Raw genomic sequence first — 15,573 nt, 5'->3', positions numbered from 1 at the left:
CTGTTCTGCTCTTGACTGCCCATAAGAATCTCCAGTGAAGTCAGCTATTGCCCTGTGATACGGTTTGGCTCTGTCCCCACCCAAATCTCATCATGAACTGTAGTTCCCATAATCCCCACGTGTCATGGGAGGGACCCAGTGGGAGGTAATTGAATAGTGGAGGTGGTTTCCCCATCCTATTTTCGTGATACTGAGTGAGTTCTCACAAGCTCTGATGTTTTTATAAGGGGTTTTTCCTGCCTTCACTCTGCACTTCTCCTTGCTGCCACCATGTGAAGAAGGATATGTTTGCTTCCCCTTCTGCCATCGTAAGTTTCCTGAGGCCTCCCCAGCCCTGCAGAACTGTGAGTCAATTAAACCTCTTTCCCTTATAAATTACCCAGTCTCAGATATGTCTTTATTAGCAGCATGATAACAGACTAATACGCCCTGAAACGTCTCTTCTCTTTGCATTGAAGAAAACTCCTTTAAACCTCATAAAAGTGCAATAAGTGGAGGCAGATAGCAACCAGGGTAGATATGTAGTGGATGGCATTGTTTCATCCTCCTCGTGTTTATCTGATCACCATCTACTTATGGCACGTGATATTGGTCTTCCATCAAATGTTTCTTAGAGGGCCCCTGTCAACTCCTGGTGGTTGGCTCTTTTGGCTTCAAACCGTGCATGTAACTGTTTATTCTAGGATTTTTCATGGGGCTGGTATCCTTAGGCTCACAGGGCTGCAGCCCCTCCAATCTACCTCTTGTCTTTCTCCATCCTAGAAGGACCTCCTGATGCTCCTTGGAAATATTGGGAGAGCCATTGGTGCTGGGGGGGCAGTAGTTTCTGTGGACATGATCTGAGGGTCAGAAGCTCTGGAGTCAGGCAGTTCTCTTACCCCCTCAGACTCCATTTCCATGACCCTGAATAGTTCCACTGGGGGAGACAGAGAATCCCAGCAAGAGCAGACCTTGAAGGTCATCTGCACTCAGTTGCCAAGGAGATCCCACCCTCGAGGTGGCAGAAGGACACAGATGCTTTGGGGGGGTCTGCCCTGACTCTCACCCCTTCCTGCTTTTCCCCCAGCATACTCTCCCTTTCAGAAGGGCCTTCTCCTGGATGCAGTGCCTTACACCTATAATTCCAGTGACTCAGGAGGCTGAGGGAGGAAGATTGCTTGAGGCCAGGAATTCAAGACCAGCCTGAGCAACAGAGTGAGACCCCATCACTAAAATACTTTTTAATTAACTAGGCATGGTTGCACATACCAATAGTCCTAGGTACTCAGGGGGCTGAGGTGGGAGGATTGCTTGAGCCCCAGAGGTAGAGGCTGCAGCGAACTGTAATCATGCCACTGCACCCCAGCTTGGGTGACAGAGCCAGGCCCTAACTCTATAAACAATAGCAAAAAAAATCTTGTATCTTCATTTATCGTCCATGGATCAAACCCTGTCTGCCCCAGTAGCCCAATCTCTGATGATATTTTCCTGCTCATAGACTCTGCGTGGGCTGCACATTTGCCCTGCATTAAATCAGGCCTCATGTCATCAGTGTGCTGAGTCCTGTCCAATGCTCTTCCCAGCCTGCTCACTCCAGCACTCAGAAAGTCTCTGCTTGTTCTAGCCTGTCTTTCACACCTCTCCAACATGTGTGAATCTCCCTTTTGAATAGAGAGCAAGCCGGCATCGGGCCAGAGCCTTGGCAGGCAGAATCGCAAACTGGCTTGCTAGCTGTTTCAGGCGCTCATTGTGCTTGTGTTCACAGGTATCTTCCTCCGATGGCAAGTGGTACCGCCTTTCTGCTTTCTTGTTGGGATCCATAGATACATTTGTTTAGGTTTATAAAAGGGAACTGAATTGAAAGTGTGTATGAAGTAAACAATAGCGTAGGTGGTATGACACCCTGACAAAACACACAGATGGTGGAAGTGTGGGGACACCGTTTGACAGAATGAAGCCAGAATGCAGCCCACCATCCGGTCGCTCCCACCCTAACTTACTCCGTCAAGGTGTGCTCCCACCCTAACCTACTCCGTCAAGGTGCCCTCCCACTGGCCCTCCATAGCCCTGTGTGCTGGGGATGGTATACAGCCCTGCCTTGGTCTTCTCCACCTGCAGACCTTCTTCCTGGACTGCTCTTCCCCTCAATTTTCTCATGACAAAGCCATGCCATCTGTCAGGCCAGCTCGAGGCCAAACTTTCCCTGATTGACCCCCAGTGACTGCTGCTGGGCCCACAGAGCACCTCACCCTCCCTCTCTGGGGCTCTCTCTCCCATGCTACCGCACACTAGAGGTTTCTGGGCTGGCCCTGGTGGGCAGGCTGCAGTTGGAGGTTCCGCAGCATGTGCTGACAGCATGGCGCCTCACTTGCTTCTCTTGCACCTGTGCAGGCCAGCAGGATGGTGAGCCAGGCTGGGCATGAGTGGACACACATTTATTCAGCACCTGCTCCATGAAGAGCACCAGAGTAGGCACTCTATGTGCTCCTGGGTGGGGCGACATCACTGGGTTTGTGTGGGATGCCCTCAGCTCTAAGAAACAGAAGACCCCAATTCACAGAGGCTTTGGCCTGTTGTGGTCATGCGGCGTCCAGTGAGGGGTCTAGCTCTGCTCTCAGCAGGCTGGCTCTGGTTGCCAAATTGAAGGCTGTGAGTGGAGAAAGAGGATCCAGTGCCAGGCTTGGCTTCCCAGAGCCCCCAGAATATCCCATGGATATTCCATTGGCTTGGTGGATTCCTAGGGGAGTTCCAGGCTGCGCCCAGTTGCAAGGAAGACTGGAAAAGGGATTCTTCTCACCTATGCTGAGACAACTACTGCTCCTCCAGCAAAACAATGTCTGTTACTAAGGATGAAGGGAGGAATGGATACTGAGCAGGCAGCAGAGGTGCAGTGCAGCACCCAACTTGCAGATGGGAATGCTGAGATTGAGAGATGGGAAGGACATCATACAAAGGAACTGGAATTTTGAGTGGATCCGCCTGATGCCAGGATGGCAATTTTCTAGCACATCATCCACCTTCATCTTATTCTCTGGGGCCCGGAAGAGTTAAATAAGGAATTATTCATATCATCTATTCACCCGGGAAACCTGCTGACTTGCACTTATGTGAGGGCTTGTGCTGGGCACCAGAGACATGGGTGGCAAGTAGACCCAGGCCGATTCCTCAGACTTCCTGGTGCAGGAGGTGAGCTAGCAGAGCTGCCCAGCATCCAGCCCCATGTGTCCCAGAGGTCCCTGGAGGCATAAGCACAGGGTCCACTGGGGCTGACTGTCAAAGGACTGGCAGCAGAGACAGGGAAGTTTGGGAGGAGGCATTTCAGCAGTGAGTGCAGAGATGCTGTCCACAGCCTGGGCTCTGTCCCCAGTGCTCTGTGCACCTTAACTCACTTAATCTTCAAATTAACCCTGCACTGATGATACTAGTCCAATCCTTCTATGTGTAGCTGGAGAAACTGAGGCAGCAAGAGAGAGAGAGACTCAGAACTGGGCCAAAGTTACTTCGCTGAGTAGCCTGATCACAGGCAGACTGACCCTAGAGGCACACCTGACCACTCTGCTGTCCGGTCCAGGGCAGCAGAGGAACAGAGGAGTGAGCTGCAACTCACCAGCAGCATACAAGCAGAGGGGCCTCCACTGGGGATGCCGAATCCTGGGCGGGGAAATGGACAGAAGGACTCCTCAGTGGCCCCACAGTCAGGTGGATGTCTGGGTCTGGGAGGCACTGAGTTGCCTGTGGGGCTGCCATGGCCCTGGCTGTCTGGCCCCTCTGGCAGACACAAAGGGTGATGTTTTATGTCTTAATTAAACGGAGAGGAGTTTAATTGATGAGTGGCCTGCCGGACGCTGCAGCTTCCTGGCTTCCCACCCCGATGACTCATGCATGCGGCGGCCCCAGATGCCGAGCACGGCTAATAGATTTGCAACGCTGATCACTGCTCCAGACCCACTTAGTGAGGCTCCGGGAAGACTCTTACCACCCTGGGATTGAATTGAATTGCTTTTCATTTCGAGCAGCGTCCATAAATCCCTCACACATCAGCCCTCCCTTCAGAGGCGCTTCCAAGCTCAGGCCTCCCCCACTCCAGCAGGGCTGTTAGAAGGACAACCTTGACACACGGAAGAGCCACTCAGAACCAGGTATCTGTGTGTCGGTGGCATGGAACAGGGGCCCACAGGTGTCTGGCCCCAAGCAGGGCATCTCCATGGATGTTTCTTGGCCACTCCTCACACATCCCACGTTGGGGCCCAGAGAGGGTGATGGCCTGTGCAAGGCCACTCAGCGAGGAAGCAGGAAACCAACTCAGGAGCAGCCGCAGCCTCTTGCCCGTGGAGTCACCATGGACGGGTGACTCTTTCCACCCGTGCCTCCTCCCTGAAAATCAAGTGTGGTGATACAATCCCCCACTCCCACGGGTAAGAATTTAAAGGCACCTGGATTCAGTCATTTGACAAATTTCTTTCAAGCATCTGTTATGTGCTAGGTGTGCTGTAGGAGCTGGGCTACAGTCATGAACAAGGTAGACAAAGTCACCTTGGAGGTGACAAACCTGTTGGGAGAGGAGGTAGTAAGCAAAAACACTACCAAGACACTTGGAGGTCGTGGCTAGTGTGACAAAGAAAACCAGGCAGGGCCATGCACAGCAGAGGGCAACACACAACAGACAGCTTGGGTTGGGGCTGAGATGAGGGGACCCTGGGGCTGAAACCTGAAGGATGAGCAGGAGCTGCGTGGGGAAAGTGTTCCGTCCAGGGAAGAGCAGTGTGGAGGCTCTGAGCAGTCCCAGAGAGAGAGGCCCATGTATCGGGGGCAAAAGGGCTGGGGCATCCAGGGAGAGTGGGAGGCCAGGGGGGTGGCTGGCTCATGAGAGGAGCTCTGCTTTTATTCTATGCACCCAGGCCACAGTGGGTATGAACAGGAACAGTCTCCCCAAATTCCTCTGGAGCATTCCAGAGCGCTCTCCACCTTCCGAGTGCCCTATGTCCGACTTCTCCCTCTGTTCTCCCTCCCCATACCCTGCGTCCACCTTCTGCTCGCACAGCCCTCCTTTCTCATGGTCCTGCTTCATGCCTCCTCTCTCCAAATTTCCCCATCATCCACAGCCAAGCCCTCGGTCCAAGACTCCAGGAGACTTCCTTGGGCCCCAATGTCTCCCCCAAAATCCCTCCACGTGGGCACACAGCTTAAGATCTCATCTCCCATTGGCAGACATCGAGTGCGCAGAGCCCCTTCTCCCAGAGCATGGCCTCTGCCTCCCTGGCACAGCCCTAGGGCCCTCCCTCCATGCCCTGTCCTGGGGATACCTCAGTGTGGCCACCAGCATCTCCCCTGCATAAGATTGGGGCTATGAGACTTGGTACTAGGAGGTGAAGCTTAGGGAGGGGGTGATGTCCTCCCTGGGCTTGACATGCTGCTGCTTCTCTGCCTGCATGAGGTGACTCTGAAGCCAACACACCCCCAGCCCTCATCAGCACCCAAGGGGAGGCTGAGGACTCCAGAAGGCCATGCAGTGAGTGAGACATGGCTCTAAGGGGTAGGTAGCTCATGCTCACTCCAGGAGGGAGCCTGCTGGGAGGAAGGGGTTGACCGAGAGCCCCCAGCTCCTGTGTCTTCAAGGTCCATGGCAGCTTTACACAGAGGCTGAGGACCAAGCACGGCCAATGGGTGCTGGGGCATTGAACAAATAAATGAAAGGATGAATCCTGGAGAAAGGAACTCCTCCCTGGGCAGTCTAAGTTCTGGGGCCTTCGGTGGAGTGTGACCAAGGCTCTCTCAGAGCCGTACTGCAGCCTGGGGCTCTTCCTGCCCCCTCCTCCCTTTCTCAGGTCCCTGAGTCCTGATCTGAGGCTCCCCCACCTGCCCCACCCCCTTTCCCTATGTTCCCCAATGGTGTTTCCCTCAATAATCTCTTGCACACCTCATTCCATCTCAGTGTCTGCTTCATGGAGGACCAGAACTGACATGCTACATAGTTCTGGCTTGACAAGCTTGCCTCTCTGGCTCAGGTTCATGACACTCCCACCTGTGCCCTGTGGCCCCACCCCTGCTGTCCGGGAGGGACATCCAGCCCATGCCACCCTCACCCCGTGGCCAGCCACGCTAACTGCCGCACACCAGAGGGCCTCCTTGGCAGAATTCCTGGTGCTCCCAGGCCTGTGAGCCGGAAGGTGATCTCATCCCCAGGCAGTAACCATGGAAACAGAACTGTGAGCCACTATGGCTCGCACGGGGGTGAGGTGCCTCGGTGCCCCTCACCCAAGCCAGACCCAGACCCTCAGCTCTGCAGGCTGGCAGGGACCCCTCATCGGACCATCCCCAGGATTTGCCAAGAGGGATGACAACCAATCTCACCCTGGAGAAGATGTCCCACCTCCCCCCAAACCCACCTGAGTTGCAGGCTTTGTTACCTTCAGGGACAGTTTTAAAATCCTGAAGTGCAGGTATTTATGGAGCACCTGTTAGGGCAGGCATTTCACCTGGCTGACAAGTCACATGATTGCTGTGAGCCTCAGAGAGACTAAGGGACTTGCCCAAATGCATGCAGCTCATGAAAAAACTGGAATTGAGACCCAAGTTTCCTTCCTCCAGGTCCAGAGCCTTGGGGGAAGCGTGGGAAGGTATGAGGATTGTGTTGGAGTCTGAGGCGACTGAGCTCAGACTCCAGGATGGCCAGGTGTCAGGGCACACTCTAAAGTAACAGTGACTAAAGCAACATGTGGTGCTGCCACAGAGACAGACATGAGGCTGGAGAAGAGAATTCAGAGCCTTGAGATAGAGTCCTGTCGGATGCATGAGGAGTTATTCACAAACACTCAAGACTAAATAATGGTGAAGGGGAAAATAATTTACAAAATGATGCTGAGATAGCTGAAGATCAATTTTGAAAAGAAAAAAGAAGCATGTATACTTTGCATCGTAGACTCATTTAAACTTAGATAAATTAAAGATTTGACTATAAGAAATCCAAACATAGAAAACACAGTTGATGCTTTGGCAGATATATGGAAGTATTAACACCTACCTGTCTTGGAATTGAAGAAATTAAAGAAGAGACAGGGTTAATAATGTAAACATAAAAACTTTCTGGACAATAGAAACTAAAATGATGGGAAACATTTGCATCCAAAGGGCAGAGGGTCCATGTCATCCACAGCTGTCTTATTCTATTTGCATTGCTGTAAAGGAATACCTGAGGCTGGGTAATTGATAAGAGGTTTGTTTGGCTCATGGTTCTGCACACTGTACAGGAAGCATGGTGCCAGCATCTGCTTCTGGTGAGGCCTCGGGCTGCTTCCACTCATGGCGGAAGGCGAAAGGCAGCCAGCATGTATAGAAATCACGTGGCAAGAGAGGAGGAAAGACAGAAAGAAGGAGAGGTGGCAGGCTCTTTTTAACAACCAGGTCTTGTGTGAACTAATAGAGTAAGAACTCACTCATTACCAAAGGGAGGGCACCGAGCCATCCAGGAGGGATCCACCCCCATGACCCAAACAATCCCTTCCAGGCCCCGCCTCCAACACTGGAGATCACACTTGAACATGAGATTTGGAAGAGACAAACACCTAAACTATATCAGTAGGTTACGAATATTTCTGCAAACAAAAATTCTCTTAGTCAAATGTGGGTAGGGCTAGGGGAGAAATGCAGCTAGTGGCCAACCGGGGCAAACATTTCACCCACTCTTGTAATAAAGACCTGGAAATGAAATAATGAAAACAATGGCAATTTTCCACCTACTGAATTAGTGAAAGTTGAAAACTGAAATAAGTGCCAGCAAGGCTGCCCAGCAACGGTTGGTTCCAGGGTCCCCATGCGCACAGCAGCATAAATCCACCCTGTCCTATGGAAGAGCAACTTGACAGCACATGCAGAGCCAGGAAAAACACACTGAAGCCCCTGCCTCCAGTAATCCCACCCCTGGGAATTCATCCTCAGGAAACAATGTAATAGAAGGAACAAAAAAAGTCAGAAACGAGAATATATTGGTTGAAGCACTTTCTAGTATTTTATTATGGAAAATGTCAAATCTACACAAAAGTAGAGCAAATAGGATAATGAACCACGTGCCAACTCCCAGCTTCAGCAGTTAAAAGCTCACAGCCAATATTATTAGTGTTTTAAAGCAAATCCCAGACATCATCGTATCATTTTATCCATAAATACTTCCATTTGTGTCTCTAGCAGATAAGGACTTTAAAAATCTAATCACAATATCATTGCACCCAACACATTCATAATTCTTTAATATCTTTTAATTCTCAGCCCATGTTCAAATCTCCTCAGATGCCTTTAGCTCTATTTTTAGAGCTGGTTTGTTGGAATCGGAAAGCAAACAGATCGAGGTATTACATTCGGTTGCTGTATGTCTTCTCGTTCTCCTTTATTCTGTAACAGCTTCCCCTTCCTCTCTTCTTTATTAATTGAAACATCTTAAAATAATGCCCTCAAAATGGAAAGCTATCTACATGCCCAGTGCCAGAGATGCTTAGGCAGTGTATGATGCATGGGCCTGGGGTGCCCCGGTCCCCCTGCTGTCCCGGGCAGCTCAGGCTAAATATAACTCAGAGCAGCTGGCCCTGGGCTGACCTGGAAGGGCTCCTGCATCCTGGTGTACACTCACCAGCTCGGCCACTGCAGTGACTTGGCTTCTAGACTTGGCTGCGCCCTCGGCCTCCCTCCCCCGGCTCTGGCAGCCTGGACATAGCCATTTGTTCACTCATGGCATGTTGGACCTGGCCTTATTTCTGGACTTCCCTCTCATGGCTGTGGCCAACCTATTGCACTCAACAGCTGCAGGGGAGCCCACCCCACTTCTTTCATGACAGCATTCAGCGAGACAAAACCGCCAGCCAGGAGACCACTGGCAACATAGGAAACGTGCCAGTGGGGTGTCAGGTTGAAAGACCACTACCCAACTCTGCCCACGGCCAGCGCTTGCATCTGGCCAGTGTGGTGGGGGAAAGTGGAAATGTCCATTGAGCAAATAAATGAAAAGGTGAATCCTGGAGAAAGGACAATAGTCATTGTGTTAGAGATGGGAGAATGTGGGATATGTACAATTTCTCATGATATGCTTTCTGATTTAGATGTAACTACAGGAACATATCTTCTTTTTAATTAAGAAAAATAACCCATTCATACCTTCTCCATCCTTTGAGTGTCAGCTGTCCCACCTGTTCAAGAAGGGAGTTGACTATCGTCACTCACTTGGTTGACCTAGGAACTCCCCCACCAGGGAAATGGCCAGGGGCAGGTAGGAGGAGATGGGAGGGCTCAGCCCCACAGCATGGGTTCTCTCTGCACTGTCCCTTCCAGCTCACAGAGCCACAGAAAGCAGTTGGTTGGTCAAGAGAGGAGGCTGCCTCTCCAGACATACTTACCCATGGTGTCTTGATCTCACTGACTATCTCAAAAGGTAGGTATTTTATTATGTAGGTATGGTAAGGCCAATAGATCAGGAGATGACTGCCATTGAAAATATAGTTTGTTACTCACAGTTCTCAAAAAGGAGGGCATGCCATGCTATGAGGGCTGCACAGGGAAGCATGGCTTCTATGGGAAGGAACAGGTGAGGCAGGGCATGTAGGCTTAGGGTGATCTAGTTGAATCATTTCAGCGGGCTCTCGGGTAGAGGGTCTGTACCCTGTTGTTGGTCTCTGGCCCTGGTGATCAGGGCAGGCGGGCCATGTGAGCACCTAGTAGAGGAGGCAGTTGGCAGAGTGGGCTCTGAGTTAGGTAGTTTGCATGGGAGATAGGAGAGGTGTGCCCCTGGGTGGATTATTTGCTATCTCTAGGAACTGGATAACCCTGGGAAGGGTAGTCCCTCCAGAGTCACTAAGGCTCCAGATGTCAAAGTATCAGAAAATAAAAGGCATGGTTGATACAGTAACTCAAGCCAGAACCTCGGGAGTCTTTTTTTAAGTTGTTTCCCTCCCTCTTTACCATCTATTAAATTACCAAATCCTGTTGGCACTGCTTCCCATATCTCCAATACATTGTCTTCTCATTTCCATGGGTGCCAGCCTGTACCCAGCATCCCCACTCTCCCCCAAATAATTCCACCCTGTGCCTACCCCTTCACTCCCACACTTCCATCGTTCATCACCTAGGTGGGGCAGACCACCATTTCCAAAGTGGCTGAGACACCACCTCCTATTCCACATGCTTCTCTACAGCACCCCCACCCCATCCATGAAGAGTGAAGTCTTTTTTTCCACCTCTCTGAATCCACTAGGCCCTGTGACTGTTCTGACAGATAGATTATGACAGAGGAGATGCTGTGCCAGTTCTGAACATAGCTCTCAAGTGGACTGACCACTTCCATTTTTGCTGTGTAGGAAGTGAGACTCCCCTGAGCCCACCAGGCTGCATGCAACTCATGCCACATGGAGAAGCCATGGAGAATGAGACACGCCCTGGAGGAGAGCATGGCCAAGGAGCACCAGATACATGATGAAGAAGCTTCTCAGAGGCAGCTCTTCCAGCTTCAGCTCCCCCATGGACATCATGTGGAGTCAAGAAGAACCATCCTGCTGAGCCCTCTCCAAATTCCTGACCCACAAAATTGTGACCAAACTAAAATAGCTAATTGAAGTCCCTATGTTTTAGAGCACTTTGTTATACAGCAGTGGATAACTGCAACACAACCCAACAGCCAGCGAGATCTTTCAAAATTGGAAACCAAACAATGCCACTCCTCAACTTCAAGCTCTCCAGTGGCTTCTTATTACAAAATCTGGACTTTTCATCATGGTCTGCAGGGCTCTGGACAGTCTGGCACCTGTCCCCATTGCCACTCCCTTCCTCCCTGGGCTCCATCCACACTGGCCTCCACCCTCCAGCACAGCAAGTGCCTGCTCACGTTCCTTCTTCCTGAGACACTCCGCATCTCTTCTCATCTCCTGGTATCTGCTAAGATGACATCTCCTCCACTTTACACCCATCTGGGTGCCTGTAATCAAGAAAACAGAAAATAGCAACGGTTGATGAAGACATGGAGAAATTGAAATCCTGGTACATTTTATATAGTACGTGCACTATAAAATGATACATTTTATAGTAAGATGGCACTGTTCTGCTGTGGAAAACAGTATGGTGGTTTCTAAAAAAATTAAACAGAATTACCGTATGACCTGGCAATTTCTCTTCTGGGTAAATACTCAAAAGAATTGAAACCAGAATCTCACAGAGATAATTGTATGCCCATATTTGGAGCAGTATTATTCACAGGAGCTGAGGGGTGGGAACAACCCAAGTGTCCATAACAGATGAATGGATGAGCACATGTGGTCTATCCACACATGGGTATTACTCAGCCTTCAAAAGGAAGACAATTCTGTACACACTACAACTTGGATGAGCCTTGAGGACATTATGCTGAATGATATAATCCAGTCACAAAAGGAAAATACTGTATGACCCCACCTATATGAGGCACTAGTATAGTCACATTCCTAGAGACACAAAGAAGAATGGTGGGTGCCAGAGGAGGAGGGAATGGAGAGTTAGTGTTTAATGGGGACAGAGTTTCAGGTTTGCAAGATGAAAAGGGATAGAGACACATGGTGGTGATGGCTGCACAACAATGTAAATGTGCTTAATGCCACTGAACTTAAAAATGGTTAAGATGATAAATTTTGTGTTATGTGTATTTTATCACAATAAAAAATACAAAAAGAAAAACCACCCAGTCTCTTTCTCAGAGAGCCCTTCCACACTATCTAGGTTGTGTCCTTCTTTCCAGACCTTCAATCATGATTTACTAAGCATGAGTTCCACACCATTCACTGCATTAAGTGGGGAGATGGAATGCACCAGGCCCTGGCCTTGGCTCTGGCGTTGTCATGGGAAAGACAGGCATCAGGCAGGCGACCGAGACAGTCATCAACTTCGGCAAATGCTATGAGACAATGAGGCCGGTGTGCTGGCGACTTCCAGGTCCAGATGAGCCCCTTTCCCCACTTTACACAACCTGTGTGGCCATGAGCAAGTTGCTGAGTCTCCCTGTGCCTCAGTTTCCCCAGCCATAAAATGAGATGATACTCTCTTCTCACAGCATTAATGGGAGAGAGAAAGGAGACAATACCTCTTCCTGACTTCTCAGTTGAATGAGTAATTTTAACAAGCCACATTAAACTCACTGGAGAAATGCCGGGGAATTGGCCTTGTCACCTCCCTCCTGTGGACTTTGAAACAAAATGAGATGAGCCCCTGTGTCATACGACTGATGAGGGACTACGCCTGACCCCTCTTCTCACATTTGTGCCATAGGGTCGAGCCACACCATCATTCCTGCATTGTTTCCCAAACCACAGGACTGGAGGACCCTGGGTGGGAGGTGAGGCAGGATTGCTGAGGCTGTCAGGCTGGGTTGTGGAGGGCAGGAGGGGAGCAGGGAACCCTGGCACAGGGTCATGGGTGGTCTCACACTGATGAGTGCTGGTGTGAGGGCTCTACAAGCAGAGGTGAGGCTCTGACCCAGGAAATCTGGGGTTTTCGGGGTGCACATAACTGAGACCCAGGAGAACAATGAGTCCCCTCCTGTTCCTCATTTGTGCTTCTGCAACTGGAAACAAAGCAGAAGCTATAAAGATTAGTATCTATAGATGTTAGCCTATAGTTGATGAAGCAGGAAGTAAGATCAGAATATACTCATCAGGGTGAGAAAGCAAACAAGAGAGGAAACACGAGAGCCGCTGCCCTGCCAGGTGGATGAGGCTGCCGGGTGGATAAGGGAGCTGGAGGGTGGGGAGAGACCGAGTCCACCTCTGCCACAGCACAAGAGCCCAGCCAGGAATAGTGTGGATCTGCAGAGGATGTTCCTGCAGCCGAAAGGGGCCAGAGACTCCCCTGAGGAGGGAGAGTGGTGTCCAAGTGGAGACTGTTTGCCCCTAAATCCTCCAATAATGTTAATTTTTAACTGCTTTACTTGGACAAAAATGTGGAAGGTCATTTAAAAATACCTTAGTAAATCGTAATAAAGGCAGTTTGGAAGAATTCATTTTGCGGTTTACCTTTATGGAGCTCTGCCTGCACCTGCACCTCACTTTTTTTTTTTTTTTTTTTTTTTTTTTTTTTGAGATGGAGTATCACTCTGTTGCCCAGGCTGAAGTGCAGTGGTGTGATCTTGGCTCACTGCAACCTCTGCCTCCTGGGTTCAAGCGATTCTCCTGCCTCAGCTTCCTGGGTTGCTAGGACTACAGGCGTGTGCTACTATGCGCAGTTAATTTTTGTATTTTTAGTAGAGACAAGGTTTTGCATGTTGGCCAAGCTAGTGTCGAACTCCTGACCTTAAGTGATCCACCCGCCTCGGCCTCCCAAAGTGCTGGGATTACAGGTGTGAGCCATTGCGCCCAGCCACACTTCACCTTTTATCTCACTCATCCCTGACAAAGCAGGGTCTGAAGGAGACCCATAGTCCTGGGTGAGAGGGAGGCTCTGAGCACTGGGGTGATTTATGAGCAGCCACAGAGCTGGGACAAGACAGAGCCGGGGTTTGAGCCCAGAGCCTATTTCTGGGGCCCAGTGCTCCCCTTACAGCCCAAGAATGCCCAGGCAAGAAGGAAGGCAATCCTTACCCTGAAACAGGGTCTGGAAGTCCCCTGTGACATCAACCCCAGGGAGAGAGCCCCATGTCTCTCCCCCACCATCCCCAGCACTGAGCAGTGTGTGAACATCTAACAAAAGTGAGCTGCATAGTGGAGGGATACTTATCTGAATCCCACTGTGGTCAAGCCTGTCTGGTCCTCCCAAAACACCAATGTGCTGACCCTGCCAGCCTGCCACGAGCTTCCTGACCTCCACCCTCTCCCATACCTGCTATCAGGACTCACAATTTACTGCTCTAATTACAGGCTGTCTTCCCAAGGGTTTAGTTTGCAAAAGACTTGCCTTCCCCAGGGAGAGGGAGACGTCTTCAGGATGGGATGTCCCCCCTCTTCTGCTCGTGCGCCTGCCACAGGGCATGGGATCAGAGCTGGGAACTGACTTGTTGGCAGGGCAAGGGAATTCTTGAAGGCTCTGGGACCACTCAACAAGTCAGGGGCTGAGGCTGCAGCCTTAGCATGCCCTGAAGTCCCCTTGTCGGGCTGCAGGATTGGGCCCTTGGGTCCTGTTTTCAGCACCGTGGAGTGGACAGCTCCTCAGCGGCTGCCTCCAGCTCTGGGCCCAAGTTGGGTCATTGGCTCCTTAGGGAGAGAGAGCCAGGCACTCCAGCAAGGGAAACAGACTCTATATAGATATAAATACAGATATAGGTGTAGGTGTAGACATAGGTGAAGGTGTAGGTATAGATGTAGGTGAAGGTGTAGGTGTAGATGTACATATAGATGTAGATGTAGGTATAGATTTATGTGTAGGTGAAGGTGTAGGTGTAGATGCAGGTGTAGGTGTAGGTGAAGGTGTAGGTATAGATGTAGGTATAAATGTAGATGTAGGTGTAGGTATAGACATAGGTGTAGGTCTAGGTATAGACATAGGAAAAGATGCAGGTGTGGATGGAGGTGTAGATATAGGTGTAGGTGTAAATGTAGCTGAAGGTGTAGATGTAGATGTAGGTGCAGATATGGGTGTAGGTGTAGACATAGGTGTAGGTGTAGATATAGGTGTAGGTGAAGTTGTTGGTGTAGATGAAGATGTAGGTGTAAGTGTAGGTATAGATGTAGGTGTAGACATAGGTGAAAGTGTAGGTGTAGATGTACGTGTAGATATAGGTGTAAGTGTAGATGTAGGTGAAGGTATAGTTGTAGATGGGGTAGGTATAGATGTAGGTGTAGGTGTATATGTAGGTGAGGACATAGATGTAGATGTAGGTATAGACATAGGTGAAGGTGTAGGTGTAGATATAAATGTAGGTGTAGACATAGGTGTAGGTGTACATGTAGACATATGTGTAGTTGTAGATATAGGTGTAAGTGTAGATGTAGGTGAAGGCACCGGTGTAGATCAAGATCTGGGAATGTTATCTGGGAATGTTATTGCTCTGAAGGAGGATTGACTGGAGTAGGTGGATAGTGAGTGGGGGAGGGAGAGAGGAGGTATTGGAGTAGATGTCTTTGCAAAGGGTGTGACATCTGGAGAGGATACTCCAGGCAGAGGGAAGGACAGGTGCCAAGCCCTGAGGCTGAGCAGCACATGGTGAGCAAAAGGTGGCCATTCGGCTGGCACAGAGCTAACAGTGGAGCAGAGGATGACGCAGGGTGAAGTTGTGAGGCCCACAGGGTAAGTTACATAGGGTCTCATAGTCCAGGGGTGGAGCTCCATTTTGAGTAAGGTTAGAACCCACTGGAGAGTTGTGAGCAGAGGCAAGACACAATCTGGCTTAGATTTTGTGATGGGCACTGTGTCTGCTGAGTGGAGAGCAGACAGAAGGGGCCAGGATGGAGCAGGAGTCCAGTGAAGAGATGCTACAATAATGGCCAGTGGGGAGACTATGGTGGCCTGGACCAGGGTGCCGGGTGCTTGGGAGAAGGAGCCACAAGACTTTCTGATGCACTGGATGCAAGGCGTCCCAGAAAGAGCAAACCAAAGATGACCCTTAGATTTTAGTCCAGGCTGAGAAATGAGGCAGCAGCTCTTCCCCTGTGTGGGCGAGTT

Source organism: Rhinopithecus roxellana, chromosome 1 (assembly GCF_007565055.1).
Source record: "Rhinopithecus roxellana isolate Shanxi Qingling chromosome 1, ASM756505v1, whole genome shotgun sequence".
Classification (NCBI taxonomy): Eukaryota; Metazoa; Chordata; class Mammalia; order Primates; family Cercopithecidae; genus Rhinopithecus; species Rhinopithecus roxellana.
The sequence above is the reverse complement of the archived record's forward strand: the minus strand, read 5'-3'. Positions refer to the sequence as shown.